The sequence below is a fragment of the Suricata suricatta genome, chromosome 1 (genome assembly GCF_006229205.1).
Source record: "Suricata suricatta isolate VVHF042 chromosome 1, meerkat_22Aug2017_6uvM2_HiC, whole genome shotgun sequence".
Classification (NCBI taxonomy): Eukaryota; Metazoa; Chordata; class Mammalia; order Carnivora; family Herpestidae; genus Suricata; species Suricata suricatta.
Genome location: NC_043700.1, coordinates 113162037 through 113179951, shown reverse-complemented (window position 1 = coordinate 113179951; position 17915 = coordinate 113162037). Strand labels below are relative to the sequence as shown.

Here is a 17915-nt window from a genome sequence, read left to right as displayed (position 1 = left end):
CCAATGTGGGGCTCAAACCCATGAACTGTGAGATCATGACCTGAGCCGAAGTCAGATGCTTAACTGACTGAGCCACCATGTGCAGATCATCTTCTTTCTTAAATGGTCTTAAAAAAGGAAATACATGAATCCAATGAATTAACACAATTTCTTTTGGGCTTGGGAGTCTACTTATTTTTAACAAAACATAATTCAATTTTTACAATGTGATAATGCACTGCTTTTAATAACACTAGATTCCATGTCTACCAGCTGTGTCTCTCCTACATAAGGAAAACGTAGGCATTAGAAGTTACGATTTTAATAAATATCCAGTCTGATCTACTATGAAAGCCAAAAAAAAAAAAAAGTTGATAACACAAGTTTGGGGGCAAACTTGGAAAAATCTGGAAAGATTAAATTATCCAATCAATTAAATTCTCTCCTACATATCACTTTTCTGTTCAAGTGTTTCTTTCCTAGGATTCCTTGTAGAAAGACAGGTTGAAGAAAACGTAAATTCAAGATATAATATTCTTTATTAAAAGGAAAAGCTAAAAAAAGGGGTCATATTTCAGCTAAAGGAAGGCATTCAACCTCATTTCAGCAAATGTGTATAGTACAATTATCATGTATAAAACTCCAGGCAAGGGGTGCCTGGGTGGCTCAGTCGGTTAAGTGTTTGGCTTTGGCTCAGATCATGATCTCAAGGTTCGTGGGTTCGAGTCCCTCATCGGGCTCTGTGCTGACAGCTAGCTCAGAGCCTGGAGCCTATTTTGGATTCTGTGTCTCCCTCTTTCTCTGACCCTCCCCTGCTCATGCTGTCTCTCTCTGTCTTTCAAAAATAAATAAAAAACATTTTAAAAAATTTAAATTCCAAGCAAGGGCATCATGTAGGGTAAAAATGTGGACAACATATGACCCTGCTTCCCAGAAACCCTTGTGTGAGAGAAATAGAGTAGTGTGTAAGAACTCCATTACATACATCAAATGTTGATAAAATATAAAAAGAGGAAGAAATTTTCTTCTGAGAATACCTAGGAAAAGACTCTTAGAAGTAGTAGCATCCAAAGTGAATCTCAAAGGATAAGCCAGCAATCAAATGTTAACAGTGACATACAATTAAAACACAGCCATGACAAGTATTAGTGTTTTCAAACATAAGCTTCTAGAGACAGGTTTTTTTTCCCCTCACACCTCGTCCAATACTATACACAGATATGAACTTAAGAAGTTACTTTGAAGATAGCCATTTTCAATCATTTCCATCAAATAGGCCAACTCCCTATTTTATACTTTCAAGTAGTAGGTAAAAGCAAATGGAAAATATTTTGGCATATGAATCCCCAGGTTGAAATAATATGGTGTAATGATTAGGTCCACAGGATTTGGAGTGAAAGCTGAGTTCAAATCCTTTATATAACCTACCAATTTGACCTTAGAAAGATGACTAAATAATTTCTGTGTCTCAATTTTCCCTTGTATTAAAAAAATGGGGTAGGATCTTCTTCATACTTTGTTGTAAATATAAAAGAAGTAATATATGTAATATTCTCATCCCTACTTTACAGTTAAGGATTTGCTACATTTCTCCAAGCACATATATAATATTACAATTTTTACACATTACCCGTGTTTGTGGTCTTATACTATATGCTACATATTTGTTATTTTCCTTCCAGTTCATGGTTTTCTAATATAAGGAAATTATACACATGACACTCTGTAGAAGGTTGTAAGGGGCATTTCTGAAAGACACATCATGAGAAGGGGAAACCAAGAGCTGCTTTTAAAGGAGTTCATTTGGGGGCGCCTGGGTGGCTCAGTCGGTTGAGCCTCTGGCTTCGGCTCAGGTCAGATCTCACATTTGTGGGTTCGAGCCCCGTGTCAGGCTCTGTGCTGGCAGCTGGCTTAGAGCCTGGAGCCTGCTTCCGGTTCTGTGTCTCCTTCTCTCTCTGCCCCTCCCCCTCTCATTCTCTGTCTCTCTCTGTATCAAAAATAAATAAAACATTAAAAAATTTAAAATAAATAAATAAATAAAGGAGTTCATTTGTCTCTATGGACTTAGACCTGGTTTCCAGTGACACGGCTAAATGCACCAAAAAAGTTGGAATTGTAGGTAAATACAGAACCCACTATGGTGCCTCCCTCAGAAAAATGGTGAAGAAAACCGAAATAAGCCAGCATGCAGAGTACATCTGCTCCTTCTGTGGCAAAACCAAAATGAAAAGATGAGCTGTGGGGGTCTGGCACTGGGGTAGAGCTGAACCTATGACATCACTTCTGCTGTCACAGGAAAATCTGCCATCCGAAGGCTGAAGGAATTGAAAGGGCAGTAGAAGCTCCACCATTTGAAACATTGCTAGCCTATAATAAATAGGTTAATTTATATAACAATAAATAAGAAAGAAAGAAAGAGAGTGGAAAAAAAGAAGGAAGGAAAGGAAGTATGGGAAGGAGGGGCGGGGAAGAAGGAAGGAAAAGAGTTCATTTGTGATACAGAAGTAAAATTTAGAACAAAACACAACATGGTGGGCAAAGAATGTAGTGGTGGCATCAACCTAATGAGGAAGCACAAAGAAGTGCTAGACGGTGTGGCGCCAGTGATTTCATAGGAACCTGACAAGTCATACCCTTATAGAAAGATTCATAAGTCCCCACTCAAAATCAAGCCCTGATAATATCTCCTTTCCCACAGCCCCTTAACTGTCCTGGTCCTCCTCCCCTTCAATTGCAAAAGCCTCAGGCTTTCCCCCTTAGAAACAGTCACCAGGGAAATGAATACACAAACAAACTTGACATGAGATGTACTGTCCACTTAAGTCTGAAAATCTTGAATATCACAAACCTTCCTTGGCTAGCCAATATCTCCCCTTCTTTTGTTTGCTTTAGGCAGAGCCTCCGTGACAGTTTATTTTTTTCCCCCAAGGACATGTTGCATCTGAAGGGAGGTGGAGGGAGGTGAAGAGAACACAAGATTACTCGTTGATACCTCCAAAGATAAACTTCTGTTTGAGAATAAAGAAAGCATTCATAAATTTGCTTTTCTTTGCTTTTCTTGGTATCTCCAAGAAACATTCTGAGTATTTACAGTGGAACATAGGTTATTGGGGTGATGAAGGTGAGAGGTATCCCAGATTGGTAGCTCTGCTCCAGAGTCCATAGACTCTTCTTCCTAGGCACATAGACTAGATTGCCCACTATTCTCCAATTAGATAAAGCCACTGAATATGAATGCCTGTGATCCAAGCCTGGCCATAAAAAGCAGCTAAGCCTCTCCTCTTCTGACTTATTGAAATGGAGACACCTTCAAGATGAACTTGGAAGCCACTCCTCGAAGAAGGCAGGATTTCCATTAGCCTCAAGCCTAAGGATAAGTGGAGAATAGCATCTCTGACCTATTGACCTCCTAAGGCCTATTACATGAGTCAGGAATATTCTTATTACTCATTTGGGAGTGTATTTGTGATAGCAGTTCACCTACCCTAAGTATAGAGAAGGATTAAAGTAAGAAAGCATGTTGTAGTGTGTATGAACTTCACACTGTATAAAGCATTTGTTGATTTGCTTTGGTTTTGTTTTAACTCCTTTAATACTCATTTCACCTTTATGGTTCTATGAACTTTCAGAAACTGAGGACGAGAGACCCAATATTACAACAAAAGATGCTCTTGTTATTTGTATCACTCAAGAAATTCCAAGAGTTTAGGGAATTTTTGATCCAGGAACCTCTGAATGACAAATATATCTTTCTTGTAAATCACAATATTGCACTATCATCTGAGTTACTCTAAGAAAGACATGTATGTGAGTATAGTTTAACTTCAGAAAACGTTCATGAAGGAAAAAGTGCTGCAGGAAAAAAAAACACTGATGTTTGTATAAGGACAGAAATGGAGGACAGAATGGAGAGGAAGGGGCCCCATGTTCAGCACTCCAACCTGAGCCCCCATCACCGCCATTAGGATTTCTTCTCAGGTGCAGAGGAACTGACATCCAAGTCTCCTATTCTCCTCCAGTGTATCTCTGGGCTATGCCCTAGCAGAAAAAAGGAAAAGTTGCACAAACAAGAGTCCAGGAATCTAGTTACATTTTAATTTTTTAACACTTATTTATTTTTGAGAGAGAGAGTACGAGCAGGAGAGGGCTGGGGAGAGAGGAAAACAGAGAATCCAAAGCAAGCTCTAGGTTCCAAACTGTCAGCACAGAGCCAGATGCAGGGCTGGTACCCATGAACCATGAGATCATGACCTGAGCCAAAGTCTGAGCTTAACTGACTGAGCCACCCAGGCACCCCTAGTTCCATTTTAATTACTATTTGTATGACCTTAAACAAATCCATCTGTGCCTCTGTGCTCTTTGTGATACTGGTATAGTATGGCCAAGACTGCCTATCCTATAGGATCAAATGGGTCAGTGAACACAAAATCTCTTGGAAATATGGAAAGAGCAATTCACATGTAAGTCGTTATTGCCATCTTCACTATCTCTCCTCTTATTTGCAAAGGCAGAGGAGGGAACTGATGCATAGATGACTTCTATTATCTTCGGAGTCATATAGCTGTCTGTGAAAGAGAAGCTTTCTCTTAGCCTTACTTAGATTTAGGGTTGCACAGTGGGCACAGGGCATCAGCTATAGTCATGCAGTTCACTTATAGTCAGATGGCCTTTGGGGGCAATTTGAAGGCTTCCTGGATGAACACATATCTCTTCACTGATTGGTTGTACCACCTGTTTCCATGGCAACTTTAGATCCATTTCACACTCACCCACTTTCTGTTCCCATTCACTGCAACATCTCTTTAACAGCAAGAGACAGAAAGTTTAATAAAGTAGAAGCATTTTAATAAATGGTGGTATAATTTACATAGAAGCTTTTGGCATTTTGGGAGTCCCCAGAGTTCTCTGTATGTTACAGTAGACTCATAGTTCTTTTATCTAAGGAGAATGGAGGAAAGCAGATTCTTTTTATAAAATTCCTTATAAGAATGTTGAAACAAGATTGCCTCACAAATCCTCCACCACATTTTATAAACAAAGATCACTAGCAGACATTTAATTCTCCATATTCTCTCAAAAAAACAAAATGCGTGTTCTGGGCGCTCACTTGTCACATGCACATCTTCATGACTATCTCCTGCTTCTTCCCAGCTTAGCATCACACAATACTGGTCATGAGGGGTGGACATCCAGGGGTGGGACAGGATAACAGCCACACCAAGACTGGTCTGTCAGGGTTCTGAGCAACCTCACAACAATTCTACAGGTAGTAGTTTTTACCAATTTTCCACTTGAGGTTATTGAGGCTCAAAATATCTGACTGACAGTGTTATGAAGTATATAGTGACAGAGCCAGAATCCAAGCACATACACAAATGTGTCTTGAGCACATGGACTTGATGATACTTTGGTGGCTAAACTCTCCAAATAGCATAATCATCACAATTTTGAACATTGATAAATGACTTGTTTCTTTGTTTCGGTTCCTTTCAGAAATTAGAACCTGAGACAAAGACTTGGCTGTATGCAGCCTTCGCTGGCTGCTCCCATGAAGCAGGAGCAAATAAGTGGAGAGAGTGAGACAAGAGATAGGAAAATTACTATAAGTTGTCTTTTCAAGATCACAGATAGATTCCTCAAGAATGGATTCTTGTCTCTACCAGGACCTCCAAGAAGCATACAAAATGCCTTGTAGAATTACCCAGATGCCAATGGAGGCTGAAGCGTTTATCCACTAGACTCCTACCTCCACTCCCATTGTCTGAGAGTTGTCTCTACACACATTAACTGTCCTGCAATTTCTGGACACTCTTATGCGAAACAAAAGAAGCCCATAGAGTCAGAGAAGACCCTAGGAGAAACCACAGAAAGACCCATAACTGGGCTCTCGGTGGTGGTGGGCTGGGTTGGGCTGAGATAAAGCTATACCAGACCTGCCCACCACAGCTACCACTGAAATCAGAACTTACCCCAGAGGCTGTGGTCCAGGCACCAGAGTGTCAGCTATACCATGAATCTAGGACACTTCACAAGTTGTTGAAAGAACTATTGACTTCGCCTTGTGACTTAACACTCATATCTAACATGAACATAACCTTGATTACAGGTACAGAGCAGCACTATAGCAATACACACAATGGGTTCAGCAGTAGCTTCTCTGGAGCAGTGTTCACAGTCCAAGTATGGGCTCTGTGTCCCTTGCTCTTCTCCTAGTTTCCTCACTAGACAGTATGTCCCTTAAGCTCTGTGTGTTTCAGCTTCCTCACCTATAAAATGGACATAATAAAATTCACCTCATAGTTTGAGGTAGGATTAAGTGAAATAATACATGTTAAGTACTTAGAAGGGTGCCTGGACATAGTAAGTACTCAAAGAGGTGGATAGAATTTTGTCAATAATTTGCAATTATGAGCATAGCCATTTCCTTCTCTCATAGCAGGAGGTGAGTGCTTAAAAGCACTCCATGTCTTCCCACTCATGATTATAATATGCTAAGCAAAAGCTTAAAACAAAATAACTACAAGTTCAGAAACCAAACACCATGATAACAGGAAATTTCACCACCCCAAACCTAGCATTTTCTTGGCACTTTGTCTCAGAATCATGAAAAGTGTTCTGTAGTGTTCCTCTCTCTCACAAGCTACAGCTAAAGGAAAAGATTTCAAAGGCTCATATTTCCACTTGGTAAAAATCTTTTACTCTGATGAAATAACAGCAGGTTGGAAAGTGGAGGGGAAACAACCCACCCGGGGGCTGAGTAGCTTCCGGTCTCCATGGTAACAGTGTGTCACACTCTGACCCCTCTCATCACCTGATTCCCTTAGGATAAAGAAAGAGCAAGGAGACAAAAACCCTAAGACCAAAAAACTGTAGTCATTTGGGGAGTAGATGATGATAAGTCAGCAAACACGGCCAGGAGGTGATTCTAACCACCTATAGTTATGTGACATTTCCTCAGAATTATTTTTTCAGGAAAGGTGATAGGTTAGTATTGGTCAAGCAGAGCTTAGTTGAAATTACTCACCGCTTTCCCCTTGTACACTACAGCACATATGTAAGATGGCACCCTGGGGATAAGGGACAGTGTGCAGACAAGCCACCATTCATAGCAAGATAATTGGTCTCCACAGGTATGAAATTTATACTCTTCTTCTTGCCATGAACCTTTGCTTGATTTCTAGGAAAGATACTAAACATCTTTTGAATGACCAGAGTTGCATATCTCAAAGCCAAGTCCAGGAGCTCCTACATCAGAATCCCTGGGAACATCGTGCAGATTCCCAGGGCCGATTGTCAGAGATTCTAGAAGAGCAAGTCTGGAGCTGAGCCAGGGAAGTTGTATTGAGCCAGCGGCCCCAGGGGATTCTTACGCACCCTAGAGTTTGAACCCACTCAGAGCTGGAGAATTGCTTAAAACTCTACCGTTAGCTAACTTTCCTCTACTCTGCTATCTGTGTTGGCATTCAAAAGATCATTTGTAAATGTGACAAATTCCACTTTTCTACAGATGACCCACAGAGATAATCCATTTTTGAGACAAAAAAATATAGGGAAGCATTCAAAACCACTGAAGTGGAAGGGAGCAAAAATCTGTTTTGGAAAAAGAGCTATAAATTAATAATGAAAAGTGTAATCTTTGGCTTAACTAATTTCATTTAAATCTTTAGATTGGCTCACCATTTATAATAACGTCCATCTAATCAATGTAAAGAATACCTTTTACTTTTATAAGATAGAATTCCTATGTTAAAAAACAGAAACCTGATGCTATACAACATTAACTTAGTTCATATCTCCTAGAAAATTGTACAGGTCACCTTTAGATGCCCATCCAATTTTATTCATACATTCATATATTCAAATATTTACTAAGTACCTAGTTAGTGCCAGGCACTACTCTATGTGCTGGCTTTAAAGAAGCCAAAACTCCTACCATGACAGAGTTTACATTTTAGGAGGGATAAAGACAATAAACAATAAATTAAATAAACAATAAATTAAATAAAACAGTTACCAGGTCAAGTGGTGAAAAGTGTTATGGAAAAATATAAAGCAAGGAATAAGATGGTTGCAGTTTTTTTGTTTTTTTGCGGGGAAATTTGTTTTCTTTCTGTTTTGTTTTTAGAGAGAGAAAGAGAGCACAAGCAAGGGAGAATGGCAGAGGGAGAGAGAGAGAATCTTAAACAGACTCCACACTCAGTGCTGAGTCCAACGCTAGGCTCGGTCCCCTGACCATGGGATCATGACTTGAGCCAAAATCAAGAGCTGGGCACTTAACCAACTGAGCCACTCAGGCACCCTGAGGTGTCTGCAGTTATAACCACTGATATGAGAAGACCTTTAAAAAATGACATTTAAGTAAAAATCTGAACATGATGAGGGAGCAAGACTTACAAATATTGGGGAAAATGATGGTCAAAGCAGGGGAAATACCAACTGCAAAAACCAGAGGCAGAAACATACTTGGCCTGTCAGGGAAACATCTGAGGCTACTGTGCCAGAAGGAAGTGAATTAGGGAGAAAATAAATGAGGTGATGCATAATAATTCCAGCATGGGAGGCACATAACATGACTTTTGACTTTTATTCCAAATGAAATGGAAAGAAACTATAAGAAAATTTTGCATAGAGAAATTACCTTAACTGACTTACACTTAAAAGGACCATTTGGGGCTGCCTGGGTGGCTCAGTCACTTGACCTTGAAACTTCAGCTCAGGTCATGATCTCACGGTCCATGAGTTCAAGTCCCACATTGGGCTCTCAGCTGTCAGCACAGAGCCTGCTTCAGATCCTCTGTCCCCTTGTCTCTCTCTGCTTCTCCCCTGTTTGCATAAACTCTCACTTTCTCTCTCAAAAATGAATGAACATTTAAAAATATTTTTAATAAATAAAAGGATCATTCCGGCATCTGAATTGATAATAGACTCACAGAGACACAAGAACAGAAAAAGGGAGACCAGACAGAAGGTATTCCAGTACTTCATTGTAAAACAATGTTGGAAAAGACTAGACTGGCAGCTGTGGTCGTTGTGAGAAATGGTAAGATTCTAGAAAAAAATTTAAAGGCTGAGCCAAAAGAATGTGTGGAAGAATCAGATGTGGGATCAAGAAAGAGAAGAACCATGGCTTTTTATTCAAGAAATTGAAAAGATGAATGCAAAAAGAATGAGGTTTGGGGATATGTTAATATTAAACCATCTTTTAGACATCCAGGTGGCAGTGTCCAGTAGAGACAGTGGATCTAGGAGTCTGATGATGAGCACATTTCAGAGAGTAGGAGTGAACACAATGACAAAAATGCTCCAAAGTCAGTAGCACAACAATTTTATTTAGCAATGTGAAGGTGAAGGATGGTCTTCACGAGGGCAGTTAGATGTGCTGGTGGGATCAAAATCCCAATTTTATTGAATTACAGAGAGAATAAAAGAATTGGAGAGAACCAATACAAAAATTTTCAAAACCTTAACTCTAAAATGGAGGTGAGAAACAGGATGATAAAGGAAAGAGATGAGAGGTCATCAGAAGTGACTTGTTTCCTTCCCTTCCTTTCTGCTTTTTTTTTTTTCAATATGAGACTTTAAAGCAAATTTACAGTCGGGGGAATCCGGTTGACTCAGTTGGTTCAGTGTTGACTCCTGGTTTCAGCTCAGGTCAGGAGCTTTGTGTGTTCAAACTCCACTATGGGCTCTGCGTTGACAGAGTAGGTCTTGTTTATGATTCTCTCTCTCTCTCTCTCTCTCTCTCTCTTCCCCCCCCCACCCCTCCTCTGCTTCTGGTCTCTCTCTCCCCCAAAATAAGTAAGTAAACTTTTTTTAAAGCATGTGTACAGTCTAAGAATATTCAGGTAGAAAGGACCAATTTTATTACAAAGAACAGGAGGGAAGAATTGCTGAGCAGTGTCTCTGAATAGACGAAAGGGTATGAGGTGTAATAGGCACAGAAAGGCATTAGAATTTTTTTCTTTGGCAACAAATTGTTCATTGATAACATCAGAAGAGAAAGACGATGCATACAGCTGTGCAGAAGTGGTCTAGCACCTTATGAAAGTTCTCTGTTGTTTGACTTTTTTCTCAGGAAAACAGGAAACAAGTTCATCTAGAAGAGGAAAGAGAAAGGGTTTTGGAGGTTTGAGGAGAGTCACAAGGCTGAGAACTGAGTTGTGGTCTAGGAGATGGGAAGGGAGTGGACTTGAGCATTGTGAGGTGGCTGCCAGCAGCACAGAGGGGCATCCTGATGATTGTAAGGTGAGACTAGTCAGCCATTGTGGCCTAAATACCCAGAGGAAGTAGAAATTTAAGAGTCAGATTAAAAAATCTGAATTAGCCATCATGAAAAGCTTTCCAACTCACTTAAGAAATTTCTCCATTTACTCTTAGCAAAAGTCAGTTTGAATATTTTTCATTCTTTCCTAGAAGTGCTTAGTCATGATTATTACTCCTGCCTGCTAGATGTGAATTTTGGAGAGTTAATTGCTGAATATATTGGTATTTTCCTTTATAAGATGGTGAGGTATTTTTTTTTAATACCTCACTTTTTCCAACCTCCTCCTTTATTCCATGGTATAAAAGTCTCTTATAGCATGATTTAAGCTGACATATTTATAAGTTTATTCCTACCAGTACTATGCTAAATGCAACTCAAAGGAACTCCTTCTCAATATTGAACTTTTGAGGTTGTAGGGGCCAAGGGCAGGATGCTCCAAGATGGTCCACTTTGGCATATTGATTTTTTTTTTTTTAGAGAGAGAGAGAGAGAGAAAGTGAGAGGGTGGGGGAAGAGAGAACAGGAGAATCTTAAGTAGGTTGTATGCCCCATGCAGAGCCTGACACAGGGTTCAATCTCACAGCCTTGAAATCATGACCTGAGCCAAAAACAACAGTCAGGTGCTTAACTGACCGAGTCCCCCACGTACTCCCATATTGATTCTTTTAAATAAAAGTTCCTTAAAAGACAGTCTGTGCAAGGACACTCAGACCCTCTTTTGTCCTCTTGAAAGCAGGAAATAAATCCATGTGATAGGTACCCTCCCTGAACCAGAGGGAAAGACATCCTAATCACCAGAGATGGAAAATTTAAAGCCAACAAGGATATATAAACAACTCTTGTTACTTTTTACTAGTGTATTACACCAGCCTGAATTTTTACAATTCCTTACTAATTGAAGCTTCCAGCGTTGTTTCCTTTGTCCTGTCAATTCCTCACAAATTTATTATATCTTTGTCTTTGTCTCCTTTGTCCAAAGAGTATTAAAAACTGCCTGCCTTGACCAATTCATTATTCAATTTCATTATTAGGCCTCTGTGTGCACTTAATAAAACTTTGGGTTTTCTCCTGTTAATCTTTCTTATGTCAATTTAATTATTAGTCCAGCTGGAAGACCTTGAAGGGTAGAGGAAGAATTTTTCCTTCCCTTCAAGGTCTCAGATATTTATACCAAAGAATGATACAAAATTTCTTAAAGTTGAATTAATTTTAGTTCCAGACCATATGGCATATTATATATAATTTACTAATTATATATAACTAAAGAAATAAAACTCAAATTAACCAAGAAAGAATTTTACAGCTCAGAAAGTCAGGATGTTTTATATGAATCACAGGAATTCCTACAGTCAGTTCTGCTTCTGAGTTCTTCACAAATCATGAGTTTTCATTCATTGCTACTAATTAACACCCTGCTTCACATCTTGCTGCATTTCCCATTCATCCATTGGTTTCTGGGCAATGACTCAAGCAAGCTGTGAGAGAGAGGTATAGCTGGCATTTAGGGGGGAATCCTAGACTTTTGGCTGCATTGTGATTTCATAGACACCACGTGCCTTCACCAACAACTGATTCTTCTACATCTTTTCCATAGTATACATTATATGCCTGTTAATTTTTTTTTAATATATGGATGCCTTGGTGATTCAATTGGTTAAGCATCCAACTTTGGCTCATATCATGATCTTGCAATTTGTGAGTTCGAGTCCTGCTTTGGACTCTATGCTGACAGCTCAGAGCCTGGAGCCTGCTTCAGATTCTGTCTCTCTCTCTGTCTTCCTCTTCCCTGCTTATACTTTGTCTCTCTCTCCCTCTTTCTTTCAAAAATAAGTAAACATTAAGAGAAAATTTTTAAAATTTAAAGTTAGTAAGAAAACAACAATATATCAAAGCCCACTTTATGAGAGTTAAAAATATTTTTTTTCATTTTAAGATTTTCATTATAAGCATCTGAGTCTCTGGTCCCTATTTCTCTGGCTCTATACCTAAGAGTCAAACTGCTGGATCTTATGGTGAATCTGTATTTAACTTGTTAAAGAACATCAAACTGTTTACCACAGAGGCTGCAGTATTTTACAATCCCACCAGCAATGTATGAGTTCCAATTTCTCCAGAATATCACCAAGCTTATTTTCCATTTTTAAAGATTATATTCATTCTTGTGAGTGTGAAATGGTCATTTGCATTTCCTTGATAAGTAATGATACTGACTACCTCTTTGTGTCCTATAGTCCATTTGTATGTCTTCATTGGACTTGAATAACATTCAAGTTCTTTGTCCACTTTTCAGTTCAGTTTTTTATTGTTGTTGTTGAGTTGTAAGTATTCTTTATATAGTTGCAATATTAATCCATTACTAAATATTTTGTGAATATTTTCTCCCATTCTGTGGGCTCTCTTTTTACTTTCTTTTTTTTTTTAATGTTTATTTGTTTATTTGAGAGACAAAAAGAGAGAGTGGAGGAGGAGCAGAGAGAGAGAGAATCCCAAACTGGCTCCTTGCTGTCAGCACAGAGCTCAATGCAGAGCTTAATCTCATTCCCATGAGATCATCCTGAGTTAAAATCAAGAGTAGGATGCTTAACTGACTGACCCACGCAGGCACCCCTTTTCACTTTCTTGATAGTGGAATTTGCATAAAAGTTTTTAATCCTGATGATGTCCAATTTCTGAATTTTTTCTTTCTCTGCCTATGTCTTGGGTATTATGATTCATAAATCACAGGCAAATCCAACGGAAAGGTGGGGGAGGAGCTGGTTTCCATATACAACATTGGGGTGAATACAGTTCAGCCCATAACACTATCCTTCATCTCAGGTAATCCAACTACCAAACAAACAAACAAGCAATGTAAAGATGCAGGGGTTTAAATGCTCCCATTATCACAACCTGAAGAAATAGGGAAGTTTGTGTGTGTACAATAACTTCCTATTCCTGCAATAAACTGTAAATTTTTTCCCTTCCTCTGCTTCATTTCTTAGATCTGGAAATTTTAAGTAGTGATTCTAAAAATGCACCCACATTAATCAAACATCATTACAAAAAAATATTATTTTAAAATATTTGACTTGTTGTCTATAAACAATAAGCTTGATAAGCAAATTAATAATGTGAAGAAAAATTAGAATACTGTGAACTGAGAAGAATTTTTAAAAGATATAAGAGAAAACATTTTTTACCAGAATTGATAACATTAGCTTGCAAAAACAACTTTGGCAAAAATCATAGCTTGCCTACACAGCAGACATTCACTCTCCTTTGTGCCAATAGAAACCAAACTGTGTCCATCCTTCTCCAAGAAGCCTTCGGCTATAGGGGAAGTTGATCTCTCTAGACCGTAGGGATGAATCATGATTGACCTAAAAGCCAAACACAATAATCCCACTCCTCTTTACAGTGATTGGCCTAAGTGTAGGTCAATGAACCTGAAGGGAAGTCTCAAAGAGATCTGAAAAACGTGATACAAGAAAGAGCCGCTTTCTTCCAAATACTGTGATATGAGGTCATGATTCTTAGAGCTTCTGCAGTCATCCTGTTCTTCAGAGTTAATTTCCTTTTTCCGTCTCTGAGACTAAGCATAAAATAAGAGAACAAAGTCTCTGAAACCAGAGACAATTGTTCCCAAAATAGAAACTAATTTATAAAGAAATTAATTTTAAAGAACTAATAATTTTTTTAATTTTTTAATGTTTTTATTTATTTCTGAGACAGAGAGAGACAGAGCATGATGGGGGAGGGGCAGAGAGAGAGAGGAAGACACAGAATCCGAAGCAGGCTCCAGGCTCTGAGCTGTCAGCATAGAGCCCAAGGCAGGGCTCGAACCCATGAACCTGAGATCATGACCTGAGCCAAAGTCGGAGGTTTAACCGACTGAGCCACCCAGGCGCCCCAGAACTACTAATTGTTAAATGAATGAGAACTAAAAAGAAATCAGAGCTACATGTATACACTAGTTCCCTGTATTCCCCACTCCACCTTCAATTACTATACTTAACTATTTATTATCCTTTACTACACAACTTGATTTTTGCCTACTCCAAAATGATCCAGAGTGAATAATAACTACTATATTCCCAATTCAATATCTAGATTTATATTTATAATCACTTTTAATTCATCAGTATTTCAAAATTCTTCCTGCATCTCCTGTAATAGCTTTACATGGCCCTACCTGTCTATCTGTGATCTGGCATCATTTCACATTAGGTCATTTCCCCTGCATCTTGCATTCAGTAAATAAAGCTATGGTTCTTCATAACTCCTATGAAAGATAAATTTACCCATCATTCTGTTTTCAAGGATCTGGGAACAAAAGATGTGACAAAACAGGTCAGAAAAAAAATTGATCATGTTGACTGTGCTCCATAACCCAGTAAACACACAAACCAAAGTAGCAAGATGATCACAGACCTTTGGTGACATGACTCATTACCTTAAAGAGCAATTTAGCAGGAAAGAACAGTTCATCTTCTTCAGTGAATGGAAAATGTCGAAGCTTAATAGTTATCATTTTTATAACACCTGTGGCCTGGCATACAGAAAAAAATATCATGAAGTTTGAATCCAGGTGATAATTTATGTCTGGTAGACACATTATTAAGTAAGCACTTCAGATTTTAATCTGAGTAAGTTAACACTCCCCTCCTGGACTAATGCTGTTCCTATTTGCTTTTGAGGGAATGTGGTGAGGAGGTGGGGAATTGTGGGGAAAAGCAGAAGTTTCTTGGTCACCAGGTGATAACTACTCCCACTTCTTGCACTGATTCTAAAACGCTCTTAGAGTCAGATGATCTCTTAGAGCAAAGGAACTTGTCTTTAAAATATGGAAGATTCTTCTTCTTCTTGGATGAACAAATTTTTCTTGGTTGTAGACTTGGAAGCAGCTGGGACATGCATTCTTTGCGTAGCTAGAGTAATGACTTCTGTCTTCCAAATCTTTATGGAAGCCTTTGAGCCAGTAGAACAGACAGACAGACGGAAATGCCCAGAATCCGCAGTAAAAGAACAAGAAATGGTTAAATGTTCCACATGGCAATTCAGTGGTTTTAGTGTAATTACACCAAACACTCTCATCTTCATCTTTGGTAAAAACAGCACTGATATTTTAGAGCAAGATTAGAAATTGAAAGTAGCATGAAGAAAATAAAAGAGTCAGTATGGGATGCAAGATAGTAGTACAGATTCTGGGATCAGACGCCTCTCAGTAGAAAACCCAGACCCCTCATTTCTAACTGTGTCAACTGGGGAAGCTACTTAACTTCTCCAAGCCTCCGCATCCCCACGATTTTAGAGGATATAAGCATTCTGATTTCATACCATTGATTTAAAGATTACATGCGATTATGTATGTGAAGAAATAGTACTGATTATTGTGCTACTACTAATAATGATCTATATTCCTATCTCACAAGTAAGCACTCTTAATGTTTTAGCATGTAGTCTTTCATTTTGTTTTGTGTGTATGCTTCACATATTTTTTATTTAATAATGGGATCATACTATGCATAATGTCCATAGCTTGCTTTTTTAAAATAATCTTTCCATGTCAATAAAGTTCCACAGTATAATTTCTAGTGGCTGCCTAATAATCTCTTTTATAGCTATACAATAATTTACTTCACAGATCCTCTTATTGCTGAGCCTTTAAGATGCACCCAAATCTTCACTGTGATAATCAGTGCCATGATGAATAACCCTGCACATAAATACTTCAAGATAATCCTCATTGGATTAAATTCCTAGAAGGTAAGTCACCAGGTCAAAGAAAGTGAATGTGCACTTTTTAAAATTTTTTGACAAATTTTCTCCTAGATTAGACTCCAACTGAGAAAATGTGAAATTCTCTTTTACTGACTATCCACAACAAAGGATATTGTAATTTCACCTTCAAAGAAAAGAAGCATTGCCAATATGACAGCAGTGAGAAAGTGCTTCCTAGCTGTCACTATAAAATAAAAGTGCTTTAATGGCTAATTGAAGTCTCCTAATTGCTATTTTCCAGTTGAAGTTTATTCTCAAGAAGGAATCGACAACCTACGGCCCACAGACCACATCTTGCCCACTATCTATTTTTGTACATCCACAAGCTAAAAAATGTTCTTACAGATAAAGACTTGCAATTGATTTGATGATAGGAAATGCTAACTTGAACTCCAATTAAGCAAAATGTTGTTTTCAAAAACTCAATTCTTCCCATTAGCCAATCTCTATTACAAAACCTTGTGCCCAATAATCATTATTATTAAATTTTAAATTTTATTAAAACATTTTGTGGAAATCCATTTGCCTTCATGTTATATAATTACCTACATTATATTTTTAATGTTGCACCCTGGCCCACTAAGCATAAAACCCTTACTATCTAGTTGTTCATAAAAAAAATTGCCAACCCCTTTTCTAGAGTCCCAATTACAAGTGTGAAAGTTTAAACATATTTGTAAGTCTTCCACTTAATATATTAGCCTGACAAATCTGTCAAGGATATGACGTCAAGCCTGGAGGTGTCGGGTTTCCCAGAGATAATCTTGGGAGAAAAAATCAAGGCAAGAAGAAAACAAGTCCCCACACCTAATCATTTTTATTGCCTCTTCTTTCATATCTGGGTTACAAATAAGAATTCATGTAAATAATTAGTCCCACTGTGAAAAAAAAAAAGAAAAGTGTCTGAAAACTGCTTCCTATCATAGAATGAGGCTTCCCTTATTCCAGAGGCTTTTTTGCATGTCTTCTTCCAGTGATTACTCACAGCAGACACTTCCCAAGAGACCCCAGCCAACTGGCTTTTAAATCTAACTGCTTCACTTTTTGAAAGGTTGTATTTCTGGTTTATGAAAATGGCTAAGGATCATTACAAATAAATCCAAACTGGTACTGGTAATTTTTTCTTCTTTCAGGAGGAAACAAATCTTGATTCTCAGAAGTATTTCACACTTAAAACTCTTCAGCAACTATCCCCACAGTAAGAGAGGCAAAATAGAATTCAAAAGGAAAAATAAGCAATGAACAGAAGACACGACTTTTCTTTCGTTTTTCTGATCCATTTATTTAGGTTGTGAGAGCAAACTACAATGAAGCTATTCCTTCACTCTGTGGTGAATGTCGTGAAATGGTTAGGAAGAAAAAAACCAACACAGGAATAGGGACCAGGTTGTTTTTCCATTAAGTGTGACTTTCTTGATGATTGTGCATTTCCAGAAGGTTTAACATAATTGCCTCTTCGGTCTTCCTGAAGCTGGTTTAATGCATCCTGACACATTCACACACACATAGTTCTACCCCTGGGTTCAGCTGGCAGGGAAATTCTTTCAAATAAGCAAGAAGAAAAATTATCTGTTCTTCACTGGGTATAAGGTATTAAAAATGAACAACAAAATCACAGATCAATTCCATCAAAGGAACTTTGGGCACCAGAATTAAAATCTCCATAATCATTTTATATCAAAGTTATCTTCATTATGGAGTCAGATAAGTCAAGGCAATGAGAATAATAATAGAATTGTCATCAGAGTAATAGTGATAATGGCAATGATAACTAATGTTTGGGTGCTTTCTGTGGAGCAGGCCATGAGCAGGTCAGGAAAACCAGATTTAGCTGACTTTTTTTTTAAGTTTACTTATTTTTTTGAGAAAGAGAAAGTGAGAGAGAGAGAGAGGGAGAGAGAGAGAATTCCAA

At 38.2% G+C, this 17915-nt stretch overlaps 1 long non-coding RNA gene and 1 pseudogene across 1 annotated transcript; both read left to right on the top strand.

Moving 5' to 3' along the window:
- The first annotated feature begins 2037 nt into the window (after positions 1-2037).
- LOC115301517 lies at positions 2038-2318 on the top strand (annotated as a pseudogene).
- Positions 2319-9741: 7423 nt separating this feature from the next.
- LOC115277120 lies at positions 9742-17327 on the top strand. Its single transcript, XR_003902280.1, has 3 exons — positions 9742-9777; positions 15867-15988; positions 17137-17327. It is a non-coding gene; the product is annotated as an uncharacterized LOC115277120 (long non-coding RNA).
- Positions 17328-17915: the final 588 nt, after the last annotated feature.